Raw genomic sequence first — 15,933 nt, 5'->3', positions numbered from 1 at the left:
AACCATATGATTAGAAGAAGCATTTCATTATAGCTTTAACATATTCAGTAACACACTCCAGAGCAAGAGTACATCTCTTTCAAAAGTGGCTGTAAATTTTTAGGTTCACAATTGAATTAATACAGTTATACAATATTGAACTCAGTATAAACCCTATAAGATATAAAATTGAATGAGTTTTTACCTTTTAAAGAAGATTGCCATTTCATTTTAAAACATGCAGTTTCCTACATTAGTAGCAAAAACCATGAGTCTTTCTGTAAGAAACAATATATTTTAAAATGAAATGGAGATTTTTTTTTTTTTGGTCTTTTTTTGAGACAGGGTCTCCCTGAAGCCCCAGCTGTCCTGGCACTCACTATGTAGACCAGGCTGGCCTTGAACTCACAGAGATCCGCCTGCCTCTGCCTCCTGAGTGCTGGGATTAAAGGAGTGTGCCACCATGCACAGCTTGGAGATCTTTTTAAAGGTTAAAAACTCATTCAATTTTATGTCTTACAGGGCTTATACTGAGTTCAATATTGTATAACTGTATTAATTCAACAGCAACCCTAAAAATTTTATAGCCACTTTTGAAAGAGCTGTATCTTTGCTCTGGATACTGTTATTGAGCATATTAAAGCTGTAATGATATGCTTCTTCTAAAAAAATAAATAATAATATTGAAAAACTCACTTTTAATGCTACTAACACTTAGATATTTGCATGTGCAAACATCACAGTCGGTTACAGTTAGAGCCTTGGTACCTGAGTATGGATATAAAGTCATCAGGTAGATTTCACGGGTAAAGTTTATCACCTCTACTATTTAACATGAAGTAAATTTTTATGCTTCCTCCTCAAGTATGTCTTTTTTTTTAAATTTGTTGATTTTTCTGTGTGTACATATATCATACAGAACATCCCATAGAATCTTATTCATCTATATACCCACTCTTCCCAAATGGCACCCTCTCATAGCGCCCACACACACTGGAGCCCATATACTCTGTCATCCCTATTAACTGTCCACTGTGTTGTCGGCACCCCCAGCCATTCCCCAGTGCTTGTCCATCCACTGAATCTAGTCAGTCTATCTAGAGTTCTTTATTTTAGGAAAATCAGCTCTTCCTCATCTAGCAGCAATCAGTTGTCAATATTCCTTTAGATAAGATTGGGGTCTGCTGTTCATTTTCCCAGTTCTATGCTGGGTTACTGTCTGGGAGTCTCTTGAGCCACCCTGGCCAACAACTCAAAGGAAGGTATCTCCTGTCTGGCATTGTTTCTTGTTATGTAGCCTTTAGCTATACACATGGACTCTTAAAAAATTATATTGACTCCTTTAGTCTTTGGTTATACTTTCCTTTTGGGTGTTTAAGACCATATAGTTGGCCCATATAAACCAATTTATTTTCACTCTTAAGGCCATTTGATGATCTGTTCCTCAGGGGTCACATGGGCCTGGAAGAAGCCCATGGCTCCTTTCTTTTACCAGTTCCATCTATGTGAAGATAAGTCAAAGGTCCTGCTTGACCATGACTGGCTTCTCTTGGAAGCATGGAGGAAATGTTCCCTCTGTGTTGACCCTCCTCTTTGTAGACCTGACACTGGTTCAAATCCATTTCATGGGGTCTCCATGGCCTCCTTGATCAAGAGGATAGGTGACTCACCGCAAAGAACGGTCTTTCTTATATATGCTCTGTGTGTGTGTGTGTGTGTGTGTGTGTGTGAACAGACACATATTTATACATGAATCTCCTTCTCAAACACAAATAAATAAAATATATCCAACATGCAAAATTGAAAACATACTGTCAGGACACCAATTTATGCATCTGTAAGTAGCATGCCAGGCCTTCTGCTGTCAAAAGCTACATACTGTACTCTGTAGAAACAGGTGCAGGCTATCTTCCAGGGATTCAGCATCAAAGAGACAAAAAGTACACCAATGCAATGGTCATGCCCAAAATGACCCCAAACTGAAGTAATAATTGGCCACAAAAGAAGGGAAGGATTTGAAGAGATAAAAAATGGAAGCTAATTCTTAAGAAGCTGGATTTTCACCCCACCTAAATTGGAGGAGCAGGATTCAGGGGAATGAGACTTGAAGGGAAGTTGGAGGGTTTATCCTAGACAAAACAAGGCAGAAAACAGCTGGCATGGGAGCGAGGAGGAGGGGATGACCTACACTAGGAGAAGAGGCTGGTGAAATCAGACAGTGCGCTAGAAACCTATGATGCTTGGATATTATCATATAAGCAACAAGGACACATTTAATTAAACCTGCTAAGACCTGCACTGAGTCAAAGTCAAAACAGAACCAAAAAACATGAAAAATTCCTTTGTCAGCAAAGTAAAAGATGTTGTGGCAAAAAATGGAGAGGATGCTGGGAGAAGAGAAACCCAGTAGGAGAAAGAAACCCTGTCAGAAGACTTGCAATTTTTAGATAACCTAAACTGAGGTAGAACCAAGTACAGAAGAGCAGGACGGGGTCTGACTTAAGAGTCACCAACAGGCAGACCCAGTAACAAGCTGAAGACAGAAGATAAGAAAAAGGCAGCATGACTCCAAGGTTTCTAGGGAGGACTCAGTGTTGACTGTGCAGAAATGATCAAATGACAGTTGTGTACCTCAAAGACACAAAGCTGGGAGTCTAACCTGACTCACTCCAACACAGCACAGATCAGAAGAGGGAATTAACTGACCGTGGTACAGAGTGGTTGCCCAGTGAGATAGTAAACATGTTTCAAGAACCAGACACCTATACTCAAACCCCAACCCTTCCAGCTACTAGCTGGACACCTCTGAGTCCACAGACCTCTCTGTCCTAAGTGACTTCATCTGTAAAGTGGAGATAAGAACAGAACCTCATTCACAGGGCCACCATTAAATGAAAGCATCTTCTCAGAAGAGCACTTTGTACATACGGAGAGTCACATGCTACTGCTGCCATGACACCTACACAAAAATGTCTTCTTTGTTAGAATAAGAAACTAAGCAAATTTAAAGTTTCTGCACGGCAAAGCAAAAGAAAGGGCAGCCCACTGAACGGGAGAAAAGCCTCTGCCAGCTATTCCTCCAAAAGATGATTGAGGTCCACAAGATATAAAGAACTTTAGGGCTGGGAGATGGCTCAGTCAGTAACGTGCCTGCCATGCAGGCATGGAGATCGGAGTAAATCCCCAGAACCTATGTAAAATGTAGAGCAATGGTACTCCCCTGGAACCCTAACACTGGAGCGGGGAGGAGGGAGAGACAGACAGATCCCTGAAACCCCTTGGCAAGCCAGGCTAGCCAACTTGGTAAGCTTCAAAGTTAGTGACTGTCCCAAAAAAATAACAGGGGGAGTGTGATCACAGAAAGACATTGGACACATCAACCTCTGACCTCCACATGCACACGCACCCACGTGCAAACATGCATACACCCACACTAACAAGTTCATATACTACACACAAAAAATGAACTTTAAGAACAAATAATTCAATCAATAAATAAGCAAATGAATTGAGCAACAGTTTCAAAAAATGGTACAAATGACCAAGAAATACATACATATATATATCACACACACACACACACTTTCTCACTCATTCACTCACTAGATAGAAAAAGAAAAGGACACCAAATGATAGAGGCCCTGGTTTTGTTCATTTTGCTTGTGGTTGCTTTGGCTGCTTGAGGTCTTTTGTACTTCCATATAAACTAGAAGATTGTGTTTTCTAATTCTGTGAATGACATTGGTATACTGATGGGGAGTACATTGACTTATAGTTCACTTGAGGTAGTATGGACCTTTTAACAATATTCTTATTATCCATGAGCACAGGATATCTTTCTATTTATCTGTATCCTCTTCAATTTCTTTCATCAATGTTTAGCAGTTTTCACGTAGAGATCTTTCACTTTTTTGATTAATTTATTCCTACGTAAATTTTTTTGTAGTTATTGTATATCCTTTTTGGTTTTTTAGGTGTGGGGTTTAGGATTGAACCCAGATCCTTGTGTACTTTGGGTCAGCACTATACCACTGAGCTACGTCTGGCCCACCATGGTCACTGGAAGGGAAACTGTTCTCTTGGGGTGCTTTTCAGCTAGTTTGTCATTAACATTTAGAAGGACTAGCACTCTATAGACTGAAAAAACTGTTTTGTCCTGAACTGATTCAAATTAAGGAATTAAACTGTTTAATGCCTTCAATTTTTTGTGTACTTGTTTGTATGTACAATTTGTAGAATTATTAAACTAATAAAAACAGACATTACACTTGATCTTAGCCCAAAAGCTGAGAGGCAGTAATTGATAGAACTGGATGCTAAATTAACTACTGTTTTGTTGTTTAGAACTTTTTTTTTTACCTTTTCTTCAAATCAGTATTCTATACATATAAAAATATTTTATTATGGCTAAAGTAAGTCACACTTTATACCTAAAATTCTAGAAGAAACCCATACACAATTTCCTTTACTTGTAATCTTCGTTATAAGAGTAAGCAGGAGACAAACTAAAGCCTTTGCTGAAACACTAGATACGGAATGCAAAGGTTTTCTGTTATCTCCATTTATTTGATATCTCAAGGAGAAGGGCTAAACTATACGATGACTGTGTAGCAAAATTCTGGCATTATATCAAACACATCAAAATGAATACAGCCTTTTCCAAGAGTTCTTCTGACAATGGCCTTGAAGTTAAGTAAGCCAATATATGACTAAGGAGGAAATCTTCCTTCACTAAAGGAGTGGGACATTATCTCTCATTTTCCCTGGTGTAATCTCAGAGGCTATCAACTCTACAAGTAACTCTGCATTTAGCTCACACAAGCCATGGCAGCAATCTTGACTGTAAATAAATACATGTTAAATACAAAGCAAGCTGAAAGTGGGGCTCCCTGGAGGGTCTGAGGTCTTAGGGTTCTGGAATGAGATGGGACCACGGCTGGGATGTGTGTTCAATTGCTTGTAGGAAGCCAGGCTTCTGCTTGACTTATTCATTCAGCCCTGGCTCTACTACAGTGCTCCTTATTCCCTTCTGTCCAATACATTTCATCAGGAGCCAAAAGTGTCAAACATTTCCATGGGTAAACAGAAATCTGCTGGCTTTTTTTTTTTTAATGCCTGTCGTTATTGTGAGAGGTGACAATGTAATCTGCCTCAGGCACCTCTCTCCATTGATGCCAGGCAGATCCTTCTCTTTCTACCAGAAAAGAGAGTGGGTCATCACATTTTAGTACATGTTGACACTACCACTAATACAAGCAAAATAAGAAGTAGCTGCCCTAAAGGTGCCTTAACTTCTATTTTCCTAAAAGATACTTCACAGCTCCTGCACAAGAGTGGAAACTGGAAAAAGATGTCCATTACCCACACAATCTCAACCAGGTCTCAAGTATCTGCAAACACAGTAGGGACACTGAGTTCACAAGATAACTGCTCTCTCATTTGAGTTTGCAAGATGGTTTCCTTATGGAGGCAACAATTAGCTAGGACATCAGTTTCATAAAATGAACAGCAGAGGCATGAACAAAACAATCCATCCAGAACAATGTATTCAAATGTGGTAGTAGAGGCTAAGTGTGGTGGCACATGCCTTTAATCCCAGCATTCAGCAGGCAGAGGCAAGTGGATCTCTGTGAGAGCAAGGCCAGTCTGGTCTACACAGCAAGTTCCAGGACAGCTGGGGCTACAGGGGAACGCTGCCTCAAAAAGCAAAACAAAATGGTAGTAGTAGAGGCCAAGTGTGATGGCATGTGCTTATAATCCCAACACTCAGGAGGTTAAGGCAGAAGGATCACAATGTCAAGGACAGCCTGAGGTACATAGCAAAAATCTCATCTCAAAATCATAAGAAACAAAAAAAAATTTAAAAATTAACAGATAGAAACCTGCCAGTCAATAGTTTTTAAATTTTCAGGCTTTAAATTATTCATATGAAAGATCTATTACCCCACAAACAAGCCAATGAAATGCAGAAACAAATGCTGACCTGTTTTCAGACCCCCACATCCAGCTACAGAACTTGAGAACCTACAACAGTGTGAAGATCATAGTCACAGCACACACCTTCCCAAGCTCAGAATTTAGGACTCTTGTTTTCAGTCTGTTTAGCTTCCTTCTTGTTCTCTTAATTCCCATGATTGAACTCTTCTAATCTTCTCTTAGATTTTATGTCCTCAATTACATCTCAAAATTCACTCATAGGTAAGTGCCATGTTATAGAACAAGATTCTCTTTACAACTATCTTGAAAAATACTTATACACTTTTTCCAAAATAATGTTCCTATCTTTTGGCCAGTTAGTCTAGTAATTTACTAATGGGTTCAACAAACCATTATTTGTGCTAACAAAATTAATGAGACTACAAAATGGTCAACCATAAGGAACTGTTTAAATAAATCACTATCTATATGGACCTATTGTAGTTTGGCATCAAAATATCTTGAATGCAATTTAAAGTACAAAAAATGACAACTCAATTTAGGATAATCTGAAAAATATACAGGAGGATGCACAAATTGCTAAATCTACTTTGTGAATGAGAATACCAACTTCAATACTTCCCCTTTTGCAAAAGGCAAATCGAGTTACTAAAAAAGACAATGCAAGAATGTATCTGGAGCTAACTTGCTCCCCCAAACTGCATCTCGGTAACAACAATATTAACATGTTTCTATTTTCTGTTTCCATTGCTTCATCCTCCTTATAACAGGATGCTGCAATTTGACCTGGGTCTAAGGCATAATGGAACACTGTGAGAAACTCTTCAAAACTCCATGACAAATCTGACCCTAAATGTTCTTGTAGATTCTGCATGACAGGTGACAACTTACTGTTCTGTGCTGGACATGATACTGGATATTGAAAAGACAAGAGATAGACAACATAATCTCCTCTCCAAGGAGCTCAGGAACTAGATGAACAGATGGACAAACAAATCCTGTGAAGTAAGCCTGAAAAAGTGTCCAGAAAACCGGGGGAGGCAGATATCCCAATGAAGTGGCATTTGAGAAAGTTAATTAATGAAATGTTGTTTTCTAGGTGCCAATGAGAAGGTAGAAGGCTCTTGGGAGAGAACCAAAGCTGTAAAAGCACAGAAGAATGTGTGTACAAAAGCATATGTGTGTACAAGGGCATGTGTATGTAATGTACACGGGCATGTACGTACAGGGTATATGTATATACAGGGCATATGTGCATACAAGGGCTTGTGTGTACAAGGTCATCTGTGTGTACAAGCGTATGTGCATATATAAAGGTATACATGTACACAAAGGTATATGTGTGTACAAGTATATGTGTAGGTACAAAGGTGTATGTATATGTGTGTACAAAGGTATGTCTGTGTACAAGGGCATATGTATGTACACGGGCATCAGTATGTACAAGGGTATGTGTGTGTACAAAGGTATATGTGCATACAAGGGCATATGTGTGTATAAGGCCATGTGTGTACAATGTATGTCTACAAGAGGACATGCATGTATGAGGCTGTGTGTGTACATGGGCATCTATATGTACAAGGGTATGTGTGTATAAAGGTATGTGTGTGTACAAAGGTATATGTGTGTATAAGGGCATATGTATGTATGAAGCCATGTGCATGTACAAAGGTATATGCATCCACAAGGGTGTATGTGTGTACAAGGGGACATGCATGTATGAGGCCATGTGTGTGTCCAAAGGTGTATGAGTGTACAAGGGGCTCCTACTTGGACCAGAATCATAAGCTACTGGTGGGAACAGGAGACAGAAACCAGTCAGGCAATTTAGGGCAGGAACCTGCAAAGATTCTGATCTGAGGACAGGAGACAGGAATGTCTTTGGTTCTGTCCTAGCCACAGGCCTGGGAGGCCAGAAGAGAGGTCTGCTTTCTTGTTATATTTCTTATGGGAAATGAGAAACCCTCCTGGAAGCTACACTGAGGATGCTGGGGAAACTGAAAGGCTGCATCTGGATACTCTTGATTGGACCAATTAGACTGACCCACTCATCCCCCTCCCCATGCTCATCTCAGCTTTTACACTAATTCCTATTAAAAGCACCTAGTCTAGCAGTTCAATGGTATCTAATTCCCAGGGACCCTATCCTGCTATACATGAGCTCTACCTTCTTTCTCTTAAACTTCTACCCATTAATCTATAATAAAACCATTTCTTAACTCATCTTCCCACTGTCCCTGAATTCCATTCTTCACATTAGAGAAACAAGAACCCAGAGGCTAGTGATTTAGAAGTTTTATGTGGCCATGAGCATCTGGAGCCCTTACTCCTGAGTTAAAGCGCACCTGAGGTGGGACAGAAAGCCTCTGCCAAACTCAGATACTCCACATTTCCCAATCACCATAAAGTTTTGGGGTTTTTTTAAGATGGGGTAGAGACTGTCATATACAATAAGTGACACTAAAATAGAAGGAACCCATGTAGCTTGGGAGTCTGAATTTGGTCATGTTGCCAATGCTAAATCTCTTTTTCCACAGGGCTATATTCCAGCCTTTACTTTACATTTTTAAAAGATGACCAGAAATGTTGGAAGGGAAATCATAGCTGAGAACCTAGAGAAATAAAAAGGGCCTGACCTCAGCCATCATGTGAAGATGGTAAGATGGAACATGGCAAGACACTAGGACAAGGCCAGAACCTGGATGGGAGCACAAGGCCAGTCTGGAACACTCTCCTGGTCTCCCATGGCTAGCTCCAGCCTCGGGCAGTTCTCTACTGGAAAGAACTCTCCACAGATCACTCTTCCTTGACTACCCCAACTCTTGAGCCTCTTACCCTGCTTTATTTTCATCACAATATTTAGAGCTACCAAAAACTGCACACTGATTTGTTCGCTTATTTTCTGTCTTCCCCTCCACAACATGAACTCCATAAAGGCAGGTGCTGCTTATCTAGGTCCTAGCTGTGCACCTAAACTTAGACTAAGGCCTAGTATATAGGAATCCGATAAATACTTCTTGAGTAAGAATGGCTAGAACAGCAGAGGGAGGAGGGCAGGCAACTCAGACTTGTGGTTTCAGTGCTTAACAAACCTGTGATGTCATAAACAAAAATAAGTTATATAGGCGGGGAGTCAAAATGCAAAGACTGCTGAACTCTGAAAGTCTGTTTTCATCTGAATTTTCCCTGCTAACACTGGATGGATAACTAAAGGATAAAGGCACCAGGGAGCATCTGAAGCACAGAACTACAGAGCTACACCATGCAGCGCTTCACAAACTTGCTCTATTCTTCTCACATTAGCATCTCCATTTTTGTCTGTGAGGAAACTGAGACAAAAGGCTTAACAGACTTATCCATGGTGACACAGCTGGAGGAGAAAAGAAAACTAAAACTTGGCTTACAGTGACAGAAAGCTAATAGCTTTATTGTCATATTTTCTATATCTAAAAACTATACTGCATGGACTGATCTCTGAAGTTCCCTTATTTTTTTAATTTTTTTTTTTTTTTTTACTATTTTTTTTTGATGTGTATGAGTGTACTGCCTGCATGTAGGTAGATGCACCTGTGTCATGCAGTGCCTGTGGAGGTCAGAAGAGAGCATCGGATCCCCTGGAACTGAAGTTATGGACAGGTGTCAGCCGCCATGTGGGTGCTGGGAACCAAATTCACATCCTCTGCAAGAGCAGCCAGTGCTCTTTACAGCTGAGCCATCTCCCCCCCCCCCCTTTTTTTTTTTTTTTTTTTTTTTTTTTTGGTCTTTTTAAGACAGGATCTTCCTGTAGCCCCGACTGGCCTGGAACTTGCTATGTAAACTAGGTTGGCCTTGAACTCACATAGACATTTGCCTATCTGCCTTCTGAGTGCTGGTTTTAAAGGTGTGCACCACCACAGCCGGCCCCCTTTTCTATTTTTTGTCTTTGTATATATGTGTATGTGTTCATGTGTGCATACATGCATGGGTGTGCATGCATACATGTGCATGTGGAGGCTAGAGGTTGACATAAGGTGTCTTCCTCAATCACTCACCACCTTATTTTTAGGGACAGGGCCCCTGAACCTAAAGCTCACCAACTGGGCTACAGTGTTTGTCTACCCCGGGATCCACTGGTCTTCACCCCTCCAGAGTTTGGATTACAGGCACATGCTACCACACTCAACTTTTTACATGGGTGCTGGGGATCCATGTCAAAGTTCTAGTGTTTGCATAGTAAGCTGACTGAGCCTATCTCCCCAGCCCTTAAAGTTTCTAAGGCTTCTTTCAGTCAGTTCAATTTCCTATGTTTAAACTTATGAGGAAAACAAAAATAATTTCAAATAGCATAATAATCATGTAACCCAACTTCATTATCTATATTAAATTTCAATTCCTGCTTCAGTCACAAACTGATCCCTCCTTCCTTCTGCAACATTACATAAACACCAGAGTAAACATTTCATCCTGTGAGCTAACCCAGGCAATCTGTGGACTAGTCTCCACTCTCTTAAACTAGTACCTGAATGCTGATAGAATATGCAAGATGAGACATGCGGTTCAACTGGAAGAGATGCTTGGAACTATACTGTGCTATATGAAACTTGGACCACTTGAGAAAACAGTTCACTTTCTTTACCATAGCAGGACCGCTTGGCCTGTGAAAGTCACTGGAATATATCTAACCAAAGGAAAAACAGAGAAAAAGAAGGAAGGAAAAGAAAAAAAGGGGGAACTTCTATCTCTTGATTGAAGATATATTCAGCACTCCGATTTTTATGTATACTTGATCATCCTGCTGACAGCCTTGGAAGTTAATATGGACTGCTGCACAGAGGTTTCAAACCTTGATGGAAACCAATGGCAGGCTCCTTTTGACAGGCAAATAATGACAAGCACGTTGCAGGCCACTGCCCGTCATTCACCAACATTTCCAACCTGCTCCAACTGCTGCGCAGCGACTAAGTGAAGGGTCAGAGGTTAAGCTCCAAGAAGCCAGCAATGAAGGGCAACTGTCATGCACCGCTGCCTATGGAGAAGCAGCAAGGAGTGGCTGTCTCCTCCAGAACATGCAATGCGTTCTCATTCTGTCCAGGCCAAGACACATCTGAAGGTCTTAAATGAGACTACTGCCAATTCATGAAGCACCAAACTGACAACATGCCATTCAAGCTGTCTCAAATTTGACTTTTTTTCCTATTTCAAATCACAAATGCATGCAAAGTATACAGTTAAGCATAACTCCTCAGCCATGCTTTTAAGCATGCTTCACTTTCAGACACATACATAGTCTCAGACACATTCACGTTCTCATATCCTAAAAATGGAAAGAAAATGCAAAATTCATCTTCAAGGAGTTCCTAATAAAGTATATCACTTTAAAAGGCACAAAAAAACAGATATATTCTTTTTTTAATAAAAGTTCATTGATGTCTATGAAAGAAGGTCTTTAAAGCACTCATTTCACCATAAAATAATACTATGAGAACTAAGAATTATATATGACTTATTTACTGAAAATGATATATATTTAAGTACTTAGTAGTTCATCAGCATATTTCACAATTTTTTAGTCTGTTTGTAGTCCACATTATAGTTTACAAATGATTCAGAGCCCAGCATATGACAAAAATACATCCTTATACAACTGTAAACTCAAATTGTTATTATTTGTTATGTAGTGGAATCACATGATCTTGTCAGATGTGTGACATGTACAAACAGCCTGCAAAAACAAATGACTCTTTCATTTAGAAACCATTTGATTATCACTAGAAGTACCTGGGTAGGATCCAGAATTAAGTTGGACAGGCCTGTTTCTGTTGTTTTCATCAGCAATAGCATTCCTAACCACAAGCAGAGCCCCAAGTGGCCCTCATTAGACAGCCTTTGGTGGTAGGAAATTGAAAATGAAACTTAGGCAAAGGTTTTGGTCTACATCAGTTGCATACTACAGTCAACTCTTTAACCCTCACAGCTAGCACCACCTTTCCTTAAGTGAGCCTGGGGAGAGGAAAGAGGTCATCATTTGTAAGGAACAAAGCCAACATACCCCATTACTAAAGTCTATAAGACAAAGGTCAACTGGCCACCCTTTTTTCTAACGACACAGCTAGTTTCTAATGCAGCTGCAGACAGCCTTAGTGTAAGTGATTTTAAGTAATGTATGAACATGTGCCAACTTATACTCAGGAAAAAAAGAAATTATAGTGTATAAATTCAGGTTACTACACAGTTTTGATGAGTAAAAATATCCCAAGTATATATCCAAATACTATAGTCACAGCTGTTTCTAAAAATGATATTTAAATTCAAGTAACTCCTGGATGTGGTAGGGCATGTCTATAATTCCATACTTGATAGACAAAGGCAGGCAGATCTTTGTGTGTTCAAGGCCATTACAATTTTGAGGCTAGTAAGGGCTATATAGTGAGACCCTATTCTCTGCCTGAAAAAGTAACTAGGTGAACATTCTATAATATAAAGATCTGATAAGGATTCTAATATGAAATGAATTCTTTTTTTCTAAAGAGATGGTTTGAAGTAGAAAATTCCTTGCCAAATATTCAGGCATACATGTACACAAAAATCACAAAAAGTAGATTCAGAGATGGAAGGTCTTTCCCAAATCCTTGTATTCTAGACTTAGGTGGGGAACTTCAGAGTTTAATATAAACTGATAGATACAAAGCAAACAAAAGAAAATGCTCCTGTAGACACCAGAGTCAAACAATGCATTGATATTCCTGGGTAATATCCCAAACAACAAAGATATAAATTATTTCAAAAACAGTTAAGCTGATGAGCCACTGACATACACTTAATAAGGAACAAAAATAAAATAAACTAATAATTTAGGAGAAATAGGACTCCTGAGCAGATCCTAAGAAAAATTTTATATGGATAAATTCAACACTCGAATGATTACACTGTCAGTAAGGTATATGTAACAGGAAACAGCAGATGCAGCACCTGAACTTATTGTTTCCAACTTTGGTTTCACATAAAGGGGTCCCCATTCCATCCTATTGTGAAGGTGACATGCAAAAAGAAAAACTGACCAGTTTTATGGTCATAAAACCCAGTTTTTATTTCCCCTATTCAAACATCTTATTGGGAGGAAGAATGGCAACTAGGCAGGTAGACAGGTTTTGTGTTTGAAAAAGCCAAGCCTAACAGTTTTTCATGACATTAAGAGGAAGGGCTCAGGGTTAGGAGAGGTGGCTCAGCAATTAAAAGCATTGGCTGCTCCTGCAGAGGACCCAGGTTCAGTTCCCAGCACCCACATGGCAGCCAACAACTGTCTGATACTCCAGTTATAGAGGATCTGAAGCCCTCTTCTGACCTCCATGGGCATTACATGCATATGGTGCACTTACATGCAGGCAAACCACTAATATATGTAAAGTAAATTTAAATATATATTTCTTAAAATATTTTATTTATTATTTTTATTTTATGTGTATGAGTGTTATGCCTGCATATTTAAGTGCACCCGTGTTGTGCAATGTGAGACCCTGCCGTGAAGGCCGCAGTCCACCTTGTCAGGACAGCTCTACAAGCTCAGCTCAAAGTGGAGGACTCCCTTTCTCAGCAGGGGCTTCCTACTCTCTCCTTGACCTTATCTGGAAAGTGTTTCCAAGCACAGATGCCTGACCTTATTTGGAACATGACCTTTGACACAGCTCCCTGCAAATGCTGCCCCTTGTTTTCCCATATGATAATTAAGCATTGCACTACAGCCAGTCAATCCCTCCTCCCTTTCTACATGATAGGGTCCTCCTGCCACATGTAAATAAAGCATACTATGAACACCTATCAGGTAAAGCTTTGGCTGCCGTCCTCACCCTATATCTTTCCCTTCAACCCCCTGAATAAACAAGACTCCCAAAAGGTCTTTCTGTCATACTCATGGCCGTCCTAACCCTGTTCATCGCCTCTGCTCCCTTTGTTCTCACAGATCAGTAGTCAACGACCCACGAGAGAAGGGAGAACCACAGTGCAATGCCTGCGGAGGACAGAAGAGGCTGTTGGATCCCCTGGAACTGGAGTTACAGACAGTTGTTAGCTGCCATGTGGGTGTTGGGCTTCAAACCTGGGTCCTGCAAAAACAGTCAGTGTTCTTAACTGCTGAGCCATCTCTTCAGCCCCAATTTAAATATATTTTTAAAATTAAAAAAAGGGCTAGTCTGCATCTCTCTAACCTGAAACAAAGGAGATACTTTAAAAAAAAAAAAAAAAAAAAAACCTCTGGGTAATCAATCAACATGTGACTTCCTCAATATTCCTGACTAAAAGGAATGGATCAGAATGGCACCACTTGAAGACATTTCATTCATACCTTCCAAGGATCAGGTAACAACTGCTGTGCTTCACATATCCTCTATCACCCTTCCACCTTTCCGCATTCCAATGTCAATTTTAATATCTACAAAGTTCTTTGATCTGAATATCTGATTCAATAAGACTAAAAAAGGAAGTCACTGGGCTCAGCAACACTCAAAAACAAGGAAATTAGTGATTCCTGCTATCTCAGCACCCGAGATCAGGGGAGGACTGCAGGGACGTCCAGCCTGAGAGGAAGAGTGGAGAATGCAGCCTCAGCCCTTACCCTGACATTTGTTTCAGTGCCGTGACAGGCAAGAGCACGAGCATACCTAGACCAAGGCTATTCTCCATCCTCTTCCAACACACCTTTCTGTTAGGCCCTGGGTGACACGATGACAAAGCCATACCATTGACTGCTATTTGCGGATGACCTCTTGTCTTTCTTTTGTAAACAAAAGCAAAATCCCATATGCCACAGCTCTAATAATTTTAGAAATGCTGTTTGCACCCTTGTTGTGGAGGGTGGAGAAGAAAGCTAAGGAGGATGCCACTCATGTCCATGTCTGATCCTGTAAGGCAAGATGCTTCCCTGACTGGTTTAGAAGTATGAGCTAACCTTAAGCAGGTACCCTCTTTCTTTTCAGCTGAACAAAGGCCAGACATACGCATTTTACCATATTCATTGTACGTGGAACTGTTCAGTGCAAAGAGTACCAGTTGCCTCCAGGTCATGAAATAATACTAAAAACTTTATAATCATTCATTGATTTAGTTTTCAGCATACTATATCATTTGAATCCAATGGGAGCATAAAGAGCTATTTGTGAGGTCAACCACGGTACAGACAGATGCTGACATGCTATTGATGGCAAGGTGGAAAGAAATTGCTAAATACAGCAGATCAATACCTCGTTTCACTGTTACAGCCTTCTGCAGACATAAAATATATATCTTTACAGCTACAAAAATAATAATAATGAAAGTGGGAGATAAATGCTTCCCTCAAGGTAAACTATTTGATTAGCTAAGGGCAAAGGTGACAGCAGCAGTTACACTAAAGTAACTTTATAGTCTTAAATAAAAACAGGAAGAAGAGCAGCAGATGAAATGGCAAAATGAAGCGGGACACTAGGTGGTTCAGATATAACTCTTAGAAAACCGTGACAGATAAGAGACCTCCAAAGTCTAAGGTTTTCCTATAGCATATAGTTTCCTGCATCTATTCTCTTACATGGTTTTATATAAAACATTTTTCTGATTAAGTATTTTCTATTGTTGATAGACCATTAATAATTATTAATATTGAGCATTAAGGTTAAATAAGTGTTCTTTGAAGTAAAGCAAAACAAAAATCTCAATTTCTAGTCTACGTATTCTTCTGTTTGAAAGAAATGTAGAGACTTAACCATTTGTTACCACATTGCTGGACACACACAAAATTTATAACATGGCCAGGAGGATCTCACTATCATGCTATGGAAAAGATAATTACAATTTAAAAACTAATAGATATAAAGCTGGGAGGCTGACTCAGTTAGCAAAGCATTAGCTACCCAAACATAATGATCTGAGCTCAGATCCCCAGCACCTATGCAAAGCCAGCACAGGACTGCACATCTGCAAACCCAGTGTGCAACGGAAACAGAGAGACAAGAGGATCCCTGAGGTTTTCTGGCCAGCTAATCTGCTCTCCAGTTCAGTGAGTCATTCTAT

General features: G+C 39.9%; 1 protein-coding gene and 1 non-coding gene across 2 annotated transcripts in view; both read right to left on the bottom strand.

Annotated features, from left to right (window-relative positions):
• Fto (FTO alpha-ketoglutarate dependent dioxygenase) overlaps nucleotides 1-15,933 on the bottom strand; it is a 457,526-nt gene that overhangs the window by 397,400 nt on the left and 44,193 nt on the right. The window lies entirely within an intron of this gene.
• LOC115069812 lies at nucleotides 4,092-4,277 on the bottom strand. The gene has a single exon (XR_003849043.1). It is a non-coding gene; the product is annotated as a U2 spliceosomal RNA (small nuclear RNA).

Source organism: Nannospalax galili, unplaced genomic scaffold, assembly GCF_000622305.1.
Source record: "Nannospalax galili isolate Female #2095 unplaced genomic scaffold, S.galili_v1.0 scaffold274, whole genome shotgun sequence".
Taxonomy (NCBI): domain Eukaryota; kingdom Metazoa; phylum Chordata; class Mammalia; order Rodentia; family Spalacidae; genus Nannospalax; species Nannospalax galili.
This window is presented reverse-complemented; position numbering and strand designations above follow the sequence as displayed.